The sequence below is a fragment of the Podarcis liolepis genome (genome assembly GCF_965112155.1).
Source record: "Podarcis liolepis genome assembly, chromosome: 10".
NCBI classification, from domain to species: domain Eukaryota; kingdom Metazoa; phylum Chordata; class Lepidosauria; order Squamata; family Lacertidae; genus Podarcis; species Podarcis liolepis.
In genome coordinates this window covers 36,186,723-36,203,998 of record NC_139562.1, presented here as the reverse complement: position 1 = coordinate 36,203,998, position 17,276 = coordinate 36,186,723, and the positions used below count along the sequence as shown (strand labels likewise).

General features: G+C 42.6%; 1 protein-coding gene across 1 annotated transcript in view; it reads right to left on the bottom strand.

The window, feature by feature from the left end:
* The window catches only part of TMCC3 (transmembrane and coiled-coil domain family 3), a 93,512-nt gene that overhangs the window by 75,868 nt on the left and 368 nt on the right, over nt 1-17,276 (bottom strand). The window lies entirely within an intron of this gene.

The window sequence follows — 17,276 nt, the reverse complement described above, 5'->3', positions numbered from 1 at the left end:
GCACAATATCCACAGGTATATAATCCATTTGTCTGAAGCCCCAACAGTCAGTTAATACAAATAGCTCAGCAGGTGCTGGAAGAGCCAATGCAAAGAAAAACTGCTACACTGACAACAAAGATATTCCTCAAACAGCAGTAAAATCACTTGGAATTTGCAGATGTTAGTACCACACTGATACACCTTGAATTTTTGAAATGAACACCACTCTGTTTAGATCTTGGCTCCTTTTCCCTGAATAATGCCCTTTAAATATGCCTTACAAAATTATTAACTTGTCATGTCTACCAGAATTATTAAGATATTAAAATCCGGAGCTCTAATGCATAATCATGGGGCATTTTATAGAGGTGCAAACTACTTTGAGTGCACCATACACATAGCCTTCACAACATTGTGAAGTCAGTGATGCTGGGAATGGTTGTCCAGTTGGAGGCCCACTGGTTCCACATTTGAGTCCTGAAGCAAAGCTCTAGATCTTAAGAACCACTAGGATACTCCAGCTTGGCCTGTGAAAGGGTAGACTAGGGCACCTTGCTGCAAGTGGATTTACCGTATTTTGCGCCCCATAGGACGCTCCGGCCCATAGGACGCACCTAGTTTTTTGGGGGGGAAATAAAGAAAAAAAATTTATTTCCCCCCCCCAGGTGCGGGGCTGGAAGAACCAGGTCGGGGAACAGTGGGAAGGCACGCTCTGCCTCCCCGCTGTCCCCCGAGCTTGTGGGGCTGGCGATGGGGAGAAGTGCGCTGATCCCGGGACTGCAGGCAGCTCTGCGCGGCCATCTGGAGCGGGGCGGGGCTTCGCCCCCGGCTCCCGGTGGCCGCGCAGAGCTGCGCTGATCCCGGGACGGCAGGCAGCTCTGCGCCGCCATCCGGAGCGGGGCGGGACTTAGCGCCCCGCTCCCGATGGCCGCGCAGAGCTGTGCTGAGCCGGGGACTGCAGGCAGCTCTGCGCAACCCTCGGAGCCGGTCTCCCGAGGGTTGCGCAGAGCTTCCTGAAGCCTGGAGAGCGAGAGGGGTCGGTGCGCACCGACCCCTCTCACTCTCCAGGCTTCAGCGAAAGCCTGCATTCGCCCCATAGGACGCACCCAGATTTCCCCTTCATTTTTGGAGGGGAAAAAGTGCGTCCTATGGGGCGAAAAATACGGTACTCACTGTCACTGATTAAGTACTACAGCCTTGCTAAGTAAAGCAGCAGGCTAAAAACCTTCTCACAAGTATATTTGCTTGCAAAACAACGCATCAGCCTGCTATTTCAAGTGACAAGCTGAACCATGTGCTTTGAAAAGTCTGTCCTGACATCAAAGAATACTGCAGGAAAAGACAGCAGCCTGCAACTGAACTTATGTTTGCCTCTCCCACTCTCTGCTAGGAGAAAACCATGGTATTGCTGGTTCAGCTGTCTTCCTGTATAATGTTATGTTGTGGTTCTACAATACTGCATTTGAGGACCTAGTTGGCTGGATTATTTGCAAGGTAGCCAACTTAAAAGAAGAATAAAGAATTGAAGTTTTATTTGTGCTGTGAAGCTTAACAGTCTTATTATAATAACATATTATCTAATTAGAAGAAATGTGGTTTCTCTTCCAAAGGCAAATGAGATAGTTTACATATATTAGCCACAAGACACTTTATCTTCACACTTTACAGGTTAATCACTTGTTGGCCTTGGGTTCAACACAGTAAAAACAAACACAAGATAACCACTTTGTTAAGAAAGGCAAATTGAGTCAGTTCTTGAGAATACTGTAGTCTTTCTAAAGCCTTCCTGGCATAGCAAGAGTAATCTTAAGCACTTCATAATTAGAAGCATATATTAGCCAGTACACAGAAAGAACACCCTTTATTGCTCTCAGGTAATTGCTGTAATCTGAATCCACATTACAGTTGTTGTAGCTTACACAAAGATCATCTGTGGGTGATCTCAAATTGTTTTGGATGTATTAATAGATTTTCATCAGAGGGGGTTCTTTTTTTGTACAGGAATGTGAATCAATGTTTCAGTAGCCAGGTGATAATAGTGCAGGGAGCTTAGCAATGAAGAACAATATGTACAAAATTGGGCATGTGGGAACTATTAAAACCCATCAGTTTGTACAAATGCATTTGTATGAAAATCATAGTGTTCCCAGCTGGAGGCATATTTCGGAGTACCCTGAAACGGTTGCAAAACTCATAACTGGCAATCTTAAATGCAGACAGCATATCTGAAGCTTAATACAACAGCCCACCAAACAAGAACTACTGTTATATTAAAGGAAGCTGGATATATTTCAGTCTTGTTGGTCCCAGAGAAGCTGAATATTTTGTATCTTACAGGATCTGAAACGCAGGAAACTATTTTCCTGCTGGACACCCATGGCAATGAGACAGGATTTTAACTTTCTTCTGTTACTGTATTGTCTATTCCACTGCCCCATAATGATAAGTGAACAAACATAATAATAAAAATAAATTAAGTTCTTCCCCTCTCTAACCACTAGAAATCTACCAGCTCATTTCCTCTTCCATCTGCAGCCTCCCAAGCCTGAGCAACATGACAGAATTTCTCCACTGTAACATGGAGTATTGCAAAAATACACTGAACACCTCCTTCTACCAATATTTTGCACAGAAATTGGAAGAAATAATACGTTTCAAGTTTAGGAATAAATGTTGGGAACTATTTGTTTACTCAAGTCCCTATTCTCAACAAGTATTGCAAATCTTTGACTTCCAGATTCAAGCTGTCGGAACATCACCATTAAGATATGAAGAGGTCAGTTTAAAAATATTTACACCCATAAGTTTCAAAGTTCCTAATTACAATCCTGTAATATTCTTTCTTTTTTACATTTATATACCTCCCACACTCTCAAAGGAGCCCAGGGCAGCAAGCAAGAAGTGATAAAACAATATAAACATCTTAAAAACAATTCAATTACAGATACAGACTGGGAAAGATATCTTAAAAGACATGCTGAAAAAGAAAGGTCTTCAGTGGGTGCTAAAAAGACAACAGAGATAGCGCCTATCTAATATCCAAGGGGAGGGAATTCCAAAGGGTAGGTGCTACAACACTCAAGTCCCCAATTTGTACATGGTGCAGAAGAGACCTCTTGATAAGACTGTAATTGCAAGAATTCCTCACCAGTGCTGGATTTAAGTCAGTGCAGGCAGTTCCCCCACACAAGGGCGCCAAGCCGAGGGGGGGGGGCAAAACTGAGAAGATCCATTTGAGGTTGCCAAATTTTGGGCTTGTGCAAGGCGTCATATTGTGAAAGATTACCAAAGTCTGCCACCCCTGTCCTCACTTGCAGAGCACATTCGGTATATAAGGTGTGAGGTGATCTTTCAGGTATCCTGGTCCAAGCTGTCCATAGCTTTATACACAAAAACAATTACCTTGAACTTACGCCAGTTGCTCATTGGAAGCCTGTGCAATTCTTTGACAGCAGGGTAATACTTTGGTGATATCCTGCCCCAAGTGAACAGTCAAGCCACTGCATTTTGCACCAGACCAATCTCAAGGACAGCGCCACATAGAGCACATTGCACTACTCCAGCCTGGAGGCTACCAGAACATAGACAACAGAGGTCAGGCTATCCCAGTCCAGAACAATTTCAGCTGTCTTACCTGCAGAAATTGGTAGAAGGCACCCTTAGCCATTGGGGTCACCTAGACCTCTAGCAACAAAGATGAATCAAGGATAAACCAACCCCCCCCCCCGCAGACTACAAACCTGCTCTTTTAGGGGGAGTTCAACCTCATCCAAAGCAGGCAACCACCCACAGTGCCTCCATCTTGCCAGGATTCAGTCAGTTTATTGGCCCTCATCCAGCCCAGACACCGGTCCATAGAACTGCTTTATCTAGCAAGCACTATTCAAGTATTATTGTATCAATGCCACATTTTCAGGATGCTCAGTTATTCATGAGCATGCTGAAATTTTGTTGGTGCAAGGCTTTATTAATAGCCTTGTTCCACTCTAAATCCCTAGAGTACTTTTAATATCAGGAATTATAAGAAAAGTAGCAGAGAACTAATGGAAAGGACCTGCCTACTCTCAGTTCTCTCTGCCGGTAGAACATATTGAATGATATGTTCTAATGGGAATTCCTACTCTGATGCTAAAAATGAACCACCGGTGGAGGCACAAAGCTCTGCATGTAGATTTCAAAACTTTAATTTTATAAGCTCTGCACTCAGTTCAACGCACCACTTCCTCAGGTGGGATAATAAAACGTTAATGTGTAAGGAAGTACAAACTCAACAAGCAATTAAAGCTCAAGCTAACTACAGAGTCCCTTTCTTTTGCTTTTTTATTTGAGCCGTTTGATTTAGCAAGTTCAATCACTGTAGTAAAAGGACTATTTACGGGAGGTGGGGATGAATAATTTCTTATAAACTGTAACAAACTTATGTCTGCATGCATCTCACAACTCCTGCAGGCACATTTGCTGAAATATTAGATAATGACCAGCATGGCCAATGGCCAGGGATTATGGAAACTGTAGTTTAGCAAATTTAGTAAGGGATTAAGGGAACTGTAGTTTAGCCACAAGCTTCCTGCCCCTGAGTTAGAACAAGTTCTTTCTGTACCCAATGGCTATGAACAGATGGCCACCTGGCCTCACTATGTACACGTGCTTTAGCTTCTGTCACAGGACAATCTTACCACAAACTAGTACCGTGGCCCAGCCTGCATGCCAAATGCATGTTGGGGAGTAGAGTTGAAGGGATTTCAGGCCCACAACCATAAGAACCATGACTGTGAGCCTGTCCTGTTACCTGACTGTATGGCAAACATGCTAGTCTCCAAAATGGGCTGGGGCCTTGAAGGGACACCATAAAAGGTAAAGGTAAAGGGACCCCTGACCATTAGGTTCAGTTGTGACCGACTCTGGGGTTGCGGCGCTCATCTCGCTTTATTGGCCGAGGGAGCTGGCGTACAGCTGGTCATGTGGCCAGCATGACTAAGCCGCTTCTGGCAAACCAGAGCAGCGCACGGAAACGCCATTTACCTTCCCGCCGGAGTGGTACCTATTTATCTATTTGCACTTTGATGTGCTTTCGAACTGCTAGCTTGGCAGGAGCAGGGACCGAGCAACGGGAGCTCACCCCATCACGGGATTAGAACCGCCGACCTTCTGATCGGCAAGCCCTAGACTCAGTGGTTTAACCCACAGCACCACCCGCGAAAGGGACACCATAATATCCGTTAAAGGATCCCCTGCTTACCTCTGCTGTTGATATAGCCAAGTGCTTTAAAGTGCCTGCAGTGAAAAAGTTGTGACAGAAATATGGAACACTGGAATTAAATGATAAACCACCCCTATTGCTATGAGGAATGTAGAAAGTTCCACATTGCAGAGACCATCCCATTGCCAAGACCAGCAACTTTGTCTAGAGTAAGGTAAAGGCTTCTAAAACGTGGGTTAGTATGTGGGCTAAGCAAAGCTAAAGCTTCTGTTCAGGAGTGGATCAGAAGGAAAAGGTTCTCTTTTGGGTCTGACTTCCTTCCCCTCCCCCCCCCAGAACCCGCCCACTAAAACAGCCTGTTTCAGGCTGCAGCCCATTGGCTCCCGGACAAGGCCTAGTCACAGCATATTGGATGATACACTAGTTCATTACGCCACCCATCTTTGCAGGAAGATATCCTTGATCCCTCCCACATTTTAAAGTGGTGAACTAATCCTGGCAAAATCATGGTAATAATTCAGGCAGTGCAAGACTTTCACCACCCAGAACGATTTAAGTATGCAAGTATTCACATGATATATTCTACTTATACAACTGTACCACTGAAACACCCACACACCCACCCTCTCAGTCTTTTGGGGGGAGGGGAAATAAATTTCATTTAAATGCATCTCTGCATCAAAACCTCCACTACATATTTGGAGGTGGCACAAATTCAAACAAGGCATGAGGCTGTGCCAGTTCTGTTTGGAGCCTAATTTCCTTTGGGATCTTAGAATGTCATGCAATAGACCTGTCCTTGGCACCTTTCCTCCCAGTCCTGTTTATAAGGGATTCATTAAATAAACCAGAACTGGAACATATATTATCTTGTAAAGGAGGGTTTGTTGTTAATCATGTATATCCAAAATCACATACTACAGCTTAACAAAATGTTTCTTGTACATGAAGTATTCCTCTTCGATTACAAGTCTATTGTTGCTGCAGTACTAGAAGGGTCTTAGCAGATGTGCTATTATTCTGTAATAATTTAAGTCATTTATCTTCAGCTTAGCAGTTTAACCATATTAAGTGATTGCTTAGCAATGAGAAATTGTCATGAACAATTCACGAAGTCTTGAGGCAATTATGGATACGGTTTGCATAAACAACAGGCTGTGGGAAAATAAGCACACAGTATAATCGTTTCTGCATAGTTAGCGTATTTTGGTATTCTGGGGTGAGAACAGAAAATGTTCCCATCTAATTTTTAAAAGCAAACGGGTTTATCTTCCTACCCTGAAATTACATGTATTGCTGTGGCAAAGACATCATTCTGTATTACAAATTTAACATACTTATTCCGTAAGCCAGAGCTGTATCACAACAATACCTAAATCATATGCCATAAGTGAATTAATGAAAAATGTATTTGTGATTTAGTTAAACCAAGTTTATATCAAGGACTAGGAAATTAAATAAGAGAAGCACATGCTAATGCTGAACTCCAAATCAAAATTTGTCTTAGGAACCAAAAAGGCATTTTTTCTTTCTTTTTTAATCTTTTTTATTAAGTTTCCCATTTTAACAATCCAATCAAATCACATTGAATGTTCCAAATTATACAAATTATACAATATACATATCAAATAGTCCAAATATTCTGCCTAAATTATAATTTTTTTTGTTGGGACTTCCCATGCTTCAAAAAGGCATTTCAAACTCTTCAAAAGGAGCAATTCCTTAGCCCATTGCCCATTTCTTACTCAGTGGCATTTAAGTCCAAGTACGTTTAAATAGATTTGCTCCAATTTATCCCTTGTTAGTCTTGTCCCTCCTCTCCTTCTGTCCACTTCCTTCCAAACTTTGACAGGAATCTGTATGGCATTTTTACTTACCCTGTAAAACAGGTGTGGTAAACCTTTATCTCTTCGGATGTTGAACTACAACTCCCATTAGCTCCAGAAAACATGGTTATTGCCCAAGAGGATGGGAGTTGTAATTCAGCAATATCTGGAGGGCCAAAGGGTCCCAACACCTGCTGTAAAATACCAAGTGCACTGATGCCACTAACTAAGATGTTGTTGTTGGTGGTGATGATGATAATGATGGAGGACCAGCCATGATTTGCTGAATTTCCAGAAATTTTATAGCTTTAGAAGGCAATGTGAATGGCTGTATGTACCCTTGCTGTATGAACTAAGCATACAAACAGAATAATTGAGTGTATCATAGAATCATAGAATTGCAGAGTTGGGAGGAACTCAGAGTCCAACCACATGTAACGCAGGAATCTCAGCACGTGGTCCCCTATCCAATTTGAAATCATACTGGACCCTGCTTAGCTTCACAAATGGGCTAGCAGTGGGCCTAATAGATCATGTGTAACCAGTGTGATGCCCTCAACAAGTTGTTGGACTACAGTTCTCATCAGTGCAAGCCAGCACGGCCAGCGATGAGAGAGGATGGAAGTTGGAGGGGGATACTAAGTTGTAATAGATTATGTCGGGGCAAAGGGTAGTATATCATATTCAAGGTATGCAGGGCCCAGCCTAGTATAGCCATCTATTCAAAGCTACTATTCTCGTTATTAAATTGTTAAAACAGCTTTTTAATTATAAAAAGCAGCCATGAAAACCTTAGGTTCCCTAAGTGTTATCAATACTCTTAAGTGCTTCCTCTTTGGAGCCTATTGGACATTAAAGTCTGAACCAAATCCAAATGTGGGTTTTTGGCATTTTATTTTTATGCGATCATTTGAGCCGTTCATTCTGTTCTTCCAGGTTCATCAGTACTTTGGCAAACTACTAAGCCTGGCCAAAAGGTTAACAAATGCAAATGAAAGTTCCTTCAAAATGCTTCTGATTTGCAATGCAATTTTTGTAAAGTGGTACCCTATGAGTCATGTAACAGGTGCTTCAGATCTCCCAGTCAGTCACTGATCGAAGGAAAGTCAAATCACCAATAGGGAAAATCTTTGATTAATACCCCTGATAATTCAGGCAACAGGTTTGTTCATATCAAACCATATTTTAAATCCAGTTCACAATTCTACAGGTCACGATTCAAACACCAATTTGACCCTGACACCTATTTTCAAGGGGGCCAGGATGGATGTAAAGAGCAACCCAGTGCAAAAGAGTGGTGTAGCTTGCATAGTGCTGGGCTGGAAACTCTGACTGGCTGAAGGTACAGCTAGCCAGAAGAGGGGGTAGAGATAGCACTTTGGGAAGGAAAAAGAAAAGCAACTGGAGTATGGGTTATTGGCATTCAGTTGGATAGGGGTATATAGCCTCTGAGCTGTAATTCGCCCTGGCTGGATCTAGACATATCAAAGAAGTGTTTCAGTTAAACACGTTGTAAACTCTGTATGAGAAATCGGGTTGGCAAAATCGGAACTCCACAGCGCCATCTGGTGTCACTGTGTTATAATGCATATATAACACATATAAAGCGCTTTTTCTTTGCCAATGTAGCTGAGTCCTCTGAGGAGATATCTAAAGCTGAGAAGGAAGTCTCTGAGCTGGGGTGTTCTTTAAAGAGTATATAGACAAGTGAGAACTGGTAGCTGAATTAGAGAAAGGAGAAGTGGAACCGTGAAGGAACGCTCTACTTGGGTTTCAATTCAGTAAGAAGGGGATAGATATTCTGGAGAGAGAAGAGGAATCCCAAACCAGTTAGGATGGGAGTATGTGGTGATCCCCTGGTCTGGTATACTAATAGAGGAGCCTCAGGAGGAGTGAGATTTATAGAAAGATGGGAAACCAACCAACCAACTTGTTTCAGAACCTAAGTATTAAGACCTAAGCAGTAACAACTTCAATTAGTTTAAGGAATTGAAGTAAATATAAGCTGTGATTATGAAAACATTGCCAAAAATGTGAATGACTAATCTAACCAGAATAAATATTATATGATTTATTTAAAAATTCCAATAGCAAAAATGTTTTCACATTACATAGTAATGGTTTCAGAACTACAAAAATACTTCCTCCCCCCAATCTGAAATAAACATCCGTTTGTACGATGCCCACAATGAAAACATATTTTGTTTAATGTTTATTGCTGCTCGCACTACCCACAACCTCTTTCTTTCTCCTCCTACCAAAGCGGGCAAGCAGGCCCAATCATACTTCAGTCCTCAAAGGGATGGAATTACTAACACTGCAGCAAACCCAAACACATTTGCCGAGAGAGACAAACCTATAATTCCCTCAGAGCAGCAGGGTCCGTGTGCCTGCTGAGACACCAGACGAGAGCTGTCTAATACAAAATGTCACATTTCAGCCTGAGCTCACTGAATGCATTTACGAAGTGATGCAATTAACTCTGTGAGAATAACTGTGAAAAACAGAGCCTTCTCATCCCTGTGAGCTGCTATAAGCTACTAAGCCTTTCAAATAATTGCTACATCCAGCAAAACACAAATAGTGGCACACAGGGGAAAAAAGGAACATGGAAAACTACTGTCTAACACATGTGACTTCACGTGTTCGAATGAATTAGCGCAAGAAAAATGGGAACATTATATCTATGGAATTCTATTTTACTGCATAATAGTCCATCATGTAATACAGAGTCTTTATATTACACTTTTCATTCAGCTTGTCAAAATGCCTTTTGGAGGCGAAGAAAAAGCAGTTATCCCCGTACTCACAGTGTTATTATGCCTGCTAACATTTCAAAGTTATTTAATTCAAAATATGTATACTGCTGAGAACAACACAGAAACTTGGCCCACTTTTCACAATGGGAAGCAAAGGTTACAGCCTTTCTAATCCAATGTCAGACATGGAGTATTTCTGCAAGACACAGAGCACACCAGATTTGTTTAAAACAGAGCAGTTGCTCTGTCTACACTGCAGCAAGGTAAAGGAAAGGGACTCCTGTCATTTGCACCTGCAGTGTACAATCCAAGTGCTTCTGTTACGCAAGACCCACAGAAATGAAGGAGGTAGTCCATTTCTATCCTGATCTTCCACCAGCACACCCAGGGAAACCCTCATGTGGCTATCCCATTTTATCCTAACAACAACCCTGTGAGGTAGGTTAGTCTGCAAGCGTTACTTGCTCAGGGCCACTCAGTCAGCTTCATTAAACAAAGATCTTCCCAGTCAAAGGCCAGGACTTTATCCACTGAACAACATCTCCTTTATACAGTGTAGAAGGAAAGTCTGGTGGCTTTGGCTTTTAGGTTCCAGCGCCAGCCTTACCATTAGGCAGAATGAGGCGGCTGGTTTGGAGTGTCACAAAAGGGCAGCATATTCCTAAGTATTTATTATTGTGTTTTTACTGCCAGGGAGGAGAGAACAAATAGTACTTATGGGATTTTCTGCCTAATGTGCCATAATAATTTGACTTTCCTTTGATATTATGCACCTTAACAAAGGGGGGGGGGAGAGAGAGAGAGGGTTTGTCTCCGTTTGCTTCCTTGCTCAGGCAGCAGAATGTCTAGTGCCGGCCCTGTCTGGTGCCATGGTTAAAAAATAAATATTCTTTTTGTTAAACTGGTAACTTCAAATACAATAGTATTTCCACTGATTGTGCTAAAAATGATGCTGATTTAAGGCCTTTGTTGTCTTTGGATATATAAAATAGAAAATAAAATAGCTTAATTTTGTCATATCCAAAAAAAGGAATGACTTAACCTTACAGTTTATTAGTAATATACTTCTCGAATATATTGCTTCGTATAATTTTTGTTTAAATTTAATTAGCATTTTCCTTATACAATAGCCTGGCTTAGCATTGTTATTGAACAGGGTGTCATGTTTAAAGGGTTAATGAAAATGGCACAGATTGAATCCTCTTTGAATCTGGTGTGTGTGTGTTTTTGGGTTTTTGTTGTTGTTGTTGTTTTGGTTCTCAGAACAATTAACTGAGTCCTGCAAAAGAATTTTTTTTTTAATTGCCATTTAAGGCAACAATATGTGTTTTACCATTAGCCAAAGCCTGTGATGTGATTTCAGAAAAGTAATTTATTTACATTTTAAAGTGGCAGGTTATTGCTAGAAATAGCATTTTCTTATCAAACTTTGCAGCCTTTTCTCTGTGACATGGTGGACCAATGAATCACTTCATCTAACAACTTAAAAAAACAACCTGCTGGCTCAAACTAAGGGTGTACCTAGTGTCCAGCATCCTGTTCCAAACAGCAGCCGATCAGTTGCTTCCAGAAAGTTTATGAGTAGGACATGAAGGCAATGTCTGCCTCTACTGTGTGTCCTCAGAAGCTGGTGTTCAAAGTACACTGCTTCTGTACATAGAGGTTCCATTAACTGAGCAGCAAGTTAAATCCTACTGCTTTGGCTGAGAACTCTGCTGAGAACAGGAGTGGAGCCAATGCAGGATTTAACCCCAACTATCAGATGACATCACAAGTGACATCAGCTGATAGGCAGGTGGCCTGGGTTTGGGGGAAATGGCCTCATAGGTTGTGTGACATGATACTTTGGAATACAATGCTGACAATTTTTCACTGTAGTATTAGTTATTGTTAGAGAGAAAGAAATGTTTCTTCCTTGGAACTCTTTCTTTAAACCAGTGGTTCCCAACTGGTCGACCACGGACCTCAGGGCGTCCACATAAGCCACCCAGGGGGTCCCTGGCACCATTCACACAACAAAAACTGCCACTGATATAGCAACACGGTATAATGGTTAGAGGGTTGGACTAGGACCTGGGAAAGCAAGGTTTGAATCCCCACTCAGCCAAGGAGCTCAATGGGTGAACCTTGGGCCAGTCACCGTGTCTCTTAGCCTAACCTACCTCACAAAGTGGTTGTGAGGATGAAATGGGAGGAAAGAGAAACATGTACACCACCTCGAGATCCATGGGAGATAAAAGTGATCTATAAATGTAATGATTAATAATAATAATTTCCAAAAAGTATGCGGTCTGTGGCTTGGCTTTGGAAAAACAGGGGATCTGCAGTACTGTACTTACCGTAGTTAATTTGGAACCACTGCTCTAGACCATTCAAAATTTGGTAAATTTCAATCAGGTCCCCTCTCAATAGTCTCATTTCTTAACAAAAAGCCCTAAGCACTTTAGCTTTGCCTTGCTGGGAAAAGCCACAATCTTCATGCTACTTACATTGTTCTTCTCTTTTCCAGTTTTAATGGTATCTTTTTTTCATTAGAGGACCTGAACTGCCCTTCCAAACGCAGCTATACCACAGATTAGAGGTGACAGACGTGTAGTTTCCCAGAAATTGTTGGATTCCAATTCCCATCAAATACTGGATTTTGCTCTAGTATGCCTGACTTTCATCCAATTTGGAGAGATATTTCTGGAGTTCTTTTCAGCCTGCTTGGCTATTACCATCCAGAATAAACTGCTGTCCCCCACAAACTTGGCTACCACATGGCATACCTCTGATCCCAGATAATAAATTAAAATGCCATGGGTCCAAATATAGATTCTTGCAGAACTCCACTACTTTCTTTTTTCCATTTGAAAACAGTTAAGTTTCCTTTACCCTGTTACTGACACATAAAAGGACCTGCCCTTTTAAACAGAACTCCATAAAAGGACTCTTGTCCTCTCCTACGGGAGCGCGAAGTTTACTTAGGAACCTTTAGTGCTGGGTAAAAAGTGAGTGCATGACATCATCAAAAGCCTTTCCAAAGTGAAGGCAATATTATCTCTTCTTTTTGACTTTATTATTTGGCTGTATGAGATCTCTCAGATTTGACTTGATGAGGTCATCAAATCTGACTGACTGAAAAAAATGGCACCACATTGCTTTGGGAATTCTTGAGGGGCAAGGGGCAATGACAATGCTCAAAAGTGAAAGAAGGGCAAGGAAGGGTTTTTCCTGAAACTTATTCACATATACTAGCCAGAATGATTAATTTCCCACAAATACAAGGCTAAAGGTAAAGGTAAAGGACCCCTGACACTTAAGTCCAGTCGCAAACGCCTCTGGGGTTGCGGCACTCACCTCGCTTTACTAGCCGACGTTTGTCCGCAGACAGTTTTTCCGGGTCATGTGGCCAGCACAACTAAGCTGCTTCTGGTGAAACCAGAGCAGTGCACAGAAACGCCATTTACCTTCCAGCCAGAGCAGTACATATTTATCTACTTGCACTTTGACGTGCTTTCAAACTGCTAGGTTGGCAGGAGCTCAGACTGAGCAATGGAAGCTCACCCCGTCGCGGGGATTCAAACCGCCGACCTTCCGATCGGCAAGCCCTAGGCTCAGTGGTTTAGACCAAGCACCACCTGCGTCCCTAATATGAGGCTACCTGCTGCTTAATTATTAAGGTAGACAATGTAAGCACTTAACCCAACCTTCACTAACCAGGTGCCCTCCAGATTTTATAATTCCTATCATCTGTAGCTAGCACAGAGCTGCAGCTCCAAAACACCAGTTTTTGGTGAAGACTGCATTAACCAAATAATTAAATAATCTGCCCTTAATCATGTGTTAGCCTGTGCATGTAAGAATTATCCACATGTAACCACAACAGGAAAATGGATCTGCCCTTAATCATGTGTTAGCCTGTGCATGTAAGAATTATCCACATGTAACCACAACAGGAAAATGGATGGTTGATCCACTTCAGCTTCCATCTGTGCCAACTGTGGGAACACCACTAAATTTCATAAAATTTGGGTTAGTCTCCCCCTCCCCAAAAGAAGTGCTAGCGGGCCACCATTCTCTGTACAAAAAAAATGCCATTGTGGATGAAGATTCCAACCTGCCTGTTACTCATCTTAACAGGTGTTTCTTCATATTTCTGCTTCCCAGTTTTAATTAAGATCCCTTGTGCTTCTCTACTTAAATCTATTATTACGACAAGCTTTACACAAAACGAACAATGAAAAGTTGTGTTATCTAATAAACTATCTTCCTGCCAGTGAAATAATTCATGGCCACGCAACCAACAACAGATGCAGGCAGAACTGCCACACACCAACAATCCCTAAAGATAGCTCACGGCTGTTTCTCAGCTCTTATTCTTTGGCTCAGCGAAGGCAAGGGCAAGTTGCTTTCAACAATGCAACCCCTGTATCAAGTAGCTGCTGTCAGTGCCTCTTCTGTGTTTAAGTACAATGTAGAGAAGGATTCTTCTTAGCCAACCTGAAGTCCTTTATTTAAGCTTTGCAAGAGCCATAAACAATAGCATGTGCTATGAAGTTGACTCAGAGGCTGCAGCTAACATTACGTTTAAGTACAGGATTCCATGGCAACTAAAAGCACATACTGTAGTGAGGAGAGGCTTCTGCTGTAGATGGGAAAGTTTCACTACCCAATAGCTCCAAGCTTAAATAGGTATTTACTGGGGAGCAATCTGATTCAATCCCAACAGGATTTACTATCAGGCAAATGCAGAAATGAGGGGGTGGGCAGATGGAAGGCTTTGTTGAACCCCAACACAAAACAATCTCAGACAACTTTAATCAATCATGTTTCAAGCCAAAAGAGTAGCTACATACAGCTGTGCCCTTCTTACTGACTTCAAAAAGTGCTTATGTTGAATAATCCTAATGCAAATCTCTCAAATTTTCCTCTGACGTAGCAGCTGCAAGATTGACACAGATTTAGTTGTATATCGCTTTAACCATTTCAAGCAGCACAGTGGATTTTTTTTTCAAACAGAAGTTGCAAAATGGAGCCCACAGTCCTGTAGGTAAGCAAGTGCAGTTGCCACGAATAAGAAGTGTAATGGTGGCATTCAGTCATTCGCGGCTCCATGCTATGCGTGGGATTGATCACAGCAAACATTGTGAACTAGGAGGTTCATAATAAAAGAAGCATGCACAAATCTACATTGCAATGCTATACAATATTACTTAAGATTATTTTTAAAAACACCTTCAGGTGATGCTGCAATTCAACTTCTAATTCAGAATCCTGTTCCATAAACCTGAACTCCTTTTAGGTTCCCCCACATTTTTTACTTCATCTTTTACTAGCAGGACCTAGTGTTTATCAATTTTTCCACCCAAAACTGACTCCTGGCATCCTGGTGACACACTCATGGCACACTAGTGGATCTCATCCCATGATTCAGAATATTTTTCCTTAGATGGTTTTAAGGAAACTGCTGGGCGCGCATATCAAATCAGAGGCCTTAAGTTTGGACTGAGCAGGCTTGGACTAGATAACCTCCCAGTAAGATTGGCCAAGAGTAGCTCCAACCTACACACCTTCAATAGTGATGTGGAAGAGGGAATTTCAGCCCCAGCTTTTACATCTGACTATCCTGCCTACCAGGTCCCATGACATTCTCTAGTTCTGTGAATCACTGCACGTGTTAGATTCACATCTGAGTGCTCTTTAACTAGACACAACTGAGAATGATTGTACACAACTGAAAGACAAAGGAGGTTGGCACAAAACTGGTCACAGTGATTGCATCAGAGTCATAATGGGAATAACAGGGAACTACATTGACCTTAATAGGTTTCCACACACCTGGGCAATAGCTGTGCTAAGAATCATACCCAAGCACATGAATTCCTTGCAGGGAGTTACCAATTGTTCCCAGAAGAGTTTACAGTTACTAGGACTGCCAGGTGTCATTTGAGACATTTCCTTACCTCAAGACATCCAAGCATCACAGGTCCTATATTTGTTGAATTTTTCAGCTCTGCGGGGCATATGGCTTCAGTGCACACCTCAAAACTCACCTGCAGAGCAGCGTTTTTTCTTTTACAGTATATGCAAAATGCTTCTCTGGACACCCTTAACATGATCATTTTGCTACAAGTTTAATATTGGAGAACTATTTTTGAATGAGTTGGTTTATCACCCCTTCTAATAGCGAACTCAGTTGCTGAGTGCAGGCAGGATTGTACTGGGGCAACTGGAAAACAAGCAGTCAGTATCAGCATGCTTGGGCAAAACCTAAGGTCTACGGAAGTACAAAAAATATTTAAGGGAAGTAAAAAGCAAATGCAAAACAATTAAAAAAACAACAACCACATACCCAGATGCTGAGTTACCAGAAAGTGCTCAGTGTCTGCTGAGGAGGGGAAAACCCAGAAAACGAAAGGAGGTGGAATGGAGTCTGCTGGAGGAAGTGAGGGTGGCTGCTCACTGGCACCCTAAACCCTGCTACAAATGGAGCACTGCAAGTCCTATTTGAATATTACAAATGAGAAAAATCAGGTACAAGGTCTGGAAGTCCCACTTCATGAGTCACAGCAGGAGCTGGCCAAAAGGTACTTCCTCCACTTCCGTATAGCGTATGAACTGCTTCTGCACAACATTCACGGGGTGCATCCTCTGGTCCACACAACTGCCCATGCCCACGCCTGAAACAGGGCAGGTGAACCACGCACATCCCACAACCCAGGATGCTCTTCTCAAGCAGTGGTATGCGCAGGTGGGCAGGGCTCCCGGTCCACTCCATATATGGGCTGCTGGGCATATTCGGATGTGCTGGAGGTGCATCCATGAGAGCAGCACATGCCACACTCCAGCAAACTAGAAACAAAAACGACACCTTGCACGTCAATGGGAACCTTGCCCATTGATTTGCCTGAGATTTTGTTTCGCGCCCTGAGCAAAAACACAGCCAACATCCAAAATGAGGTGAAGGAGTCAGGTCAGATGGCTCCGAAACAAGACCTTTCGCTAACTGCCTTACCAACAGCCCCCTCACGACAAGAAAGGCACATATCTGAAGATAAGCATCTGCCTAGAGAAAGGTACTACTTGAGGCCGAATTACTGGAAAACCCCCCCCCCCAAAAAAACCCCCCAAAGATTCCTCACTGTGAGGAACTGGGAGAGATTTTGGGGAAACTGCGCACTCTAACGGCCAGATTCCGCAAAAACGCCTAGGAGAGCAGAGCAGATCCGTCTCGTGAGTGTAATAAATGGTAAAAGGGCGCCGGGTCTCTCTGTCACACAGACACAGCTTTCGTACGACCCACAGAGCCGCTGGCAAGGCTTGGGACACACTGTCCTTTGAAATAAAAAGACACCACTAGCCGGCAAGACACCGGAGAGCCGACGGAAAAGCCCCCTCTGCAATGTACCCTCTCCGGTGTTTCCTCCCTGTCAGGAACGTGTGACAACCTCCCCATTTTATTTGCCTTAGGGGAACCGCACGGAGCAGGTGGTGGCCCTCCTATCCTTCCCTGGGTCTCAACCAAAC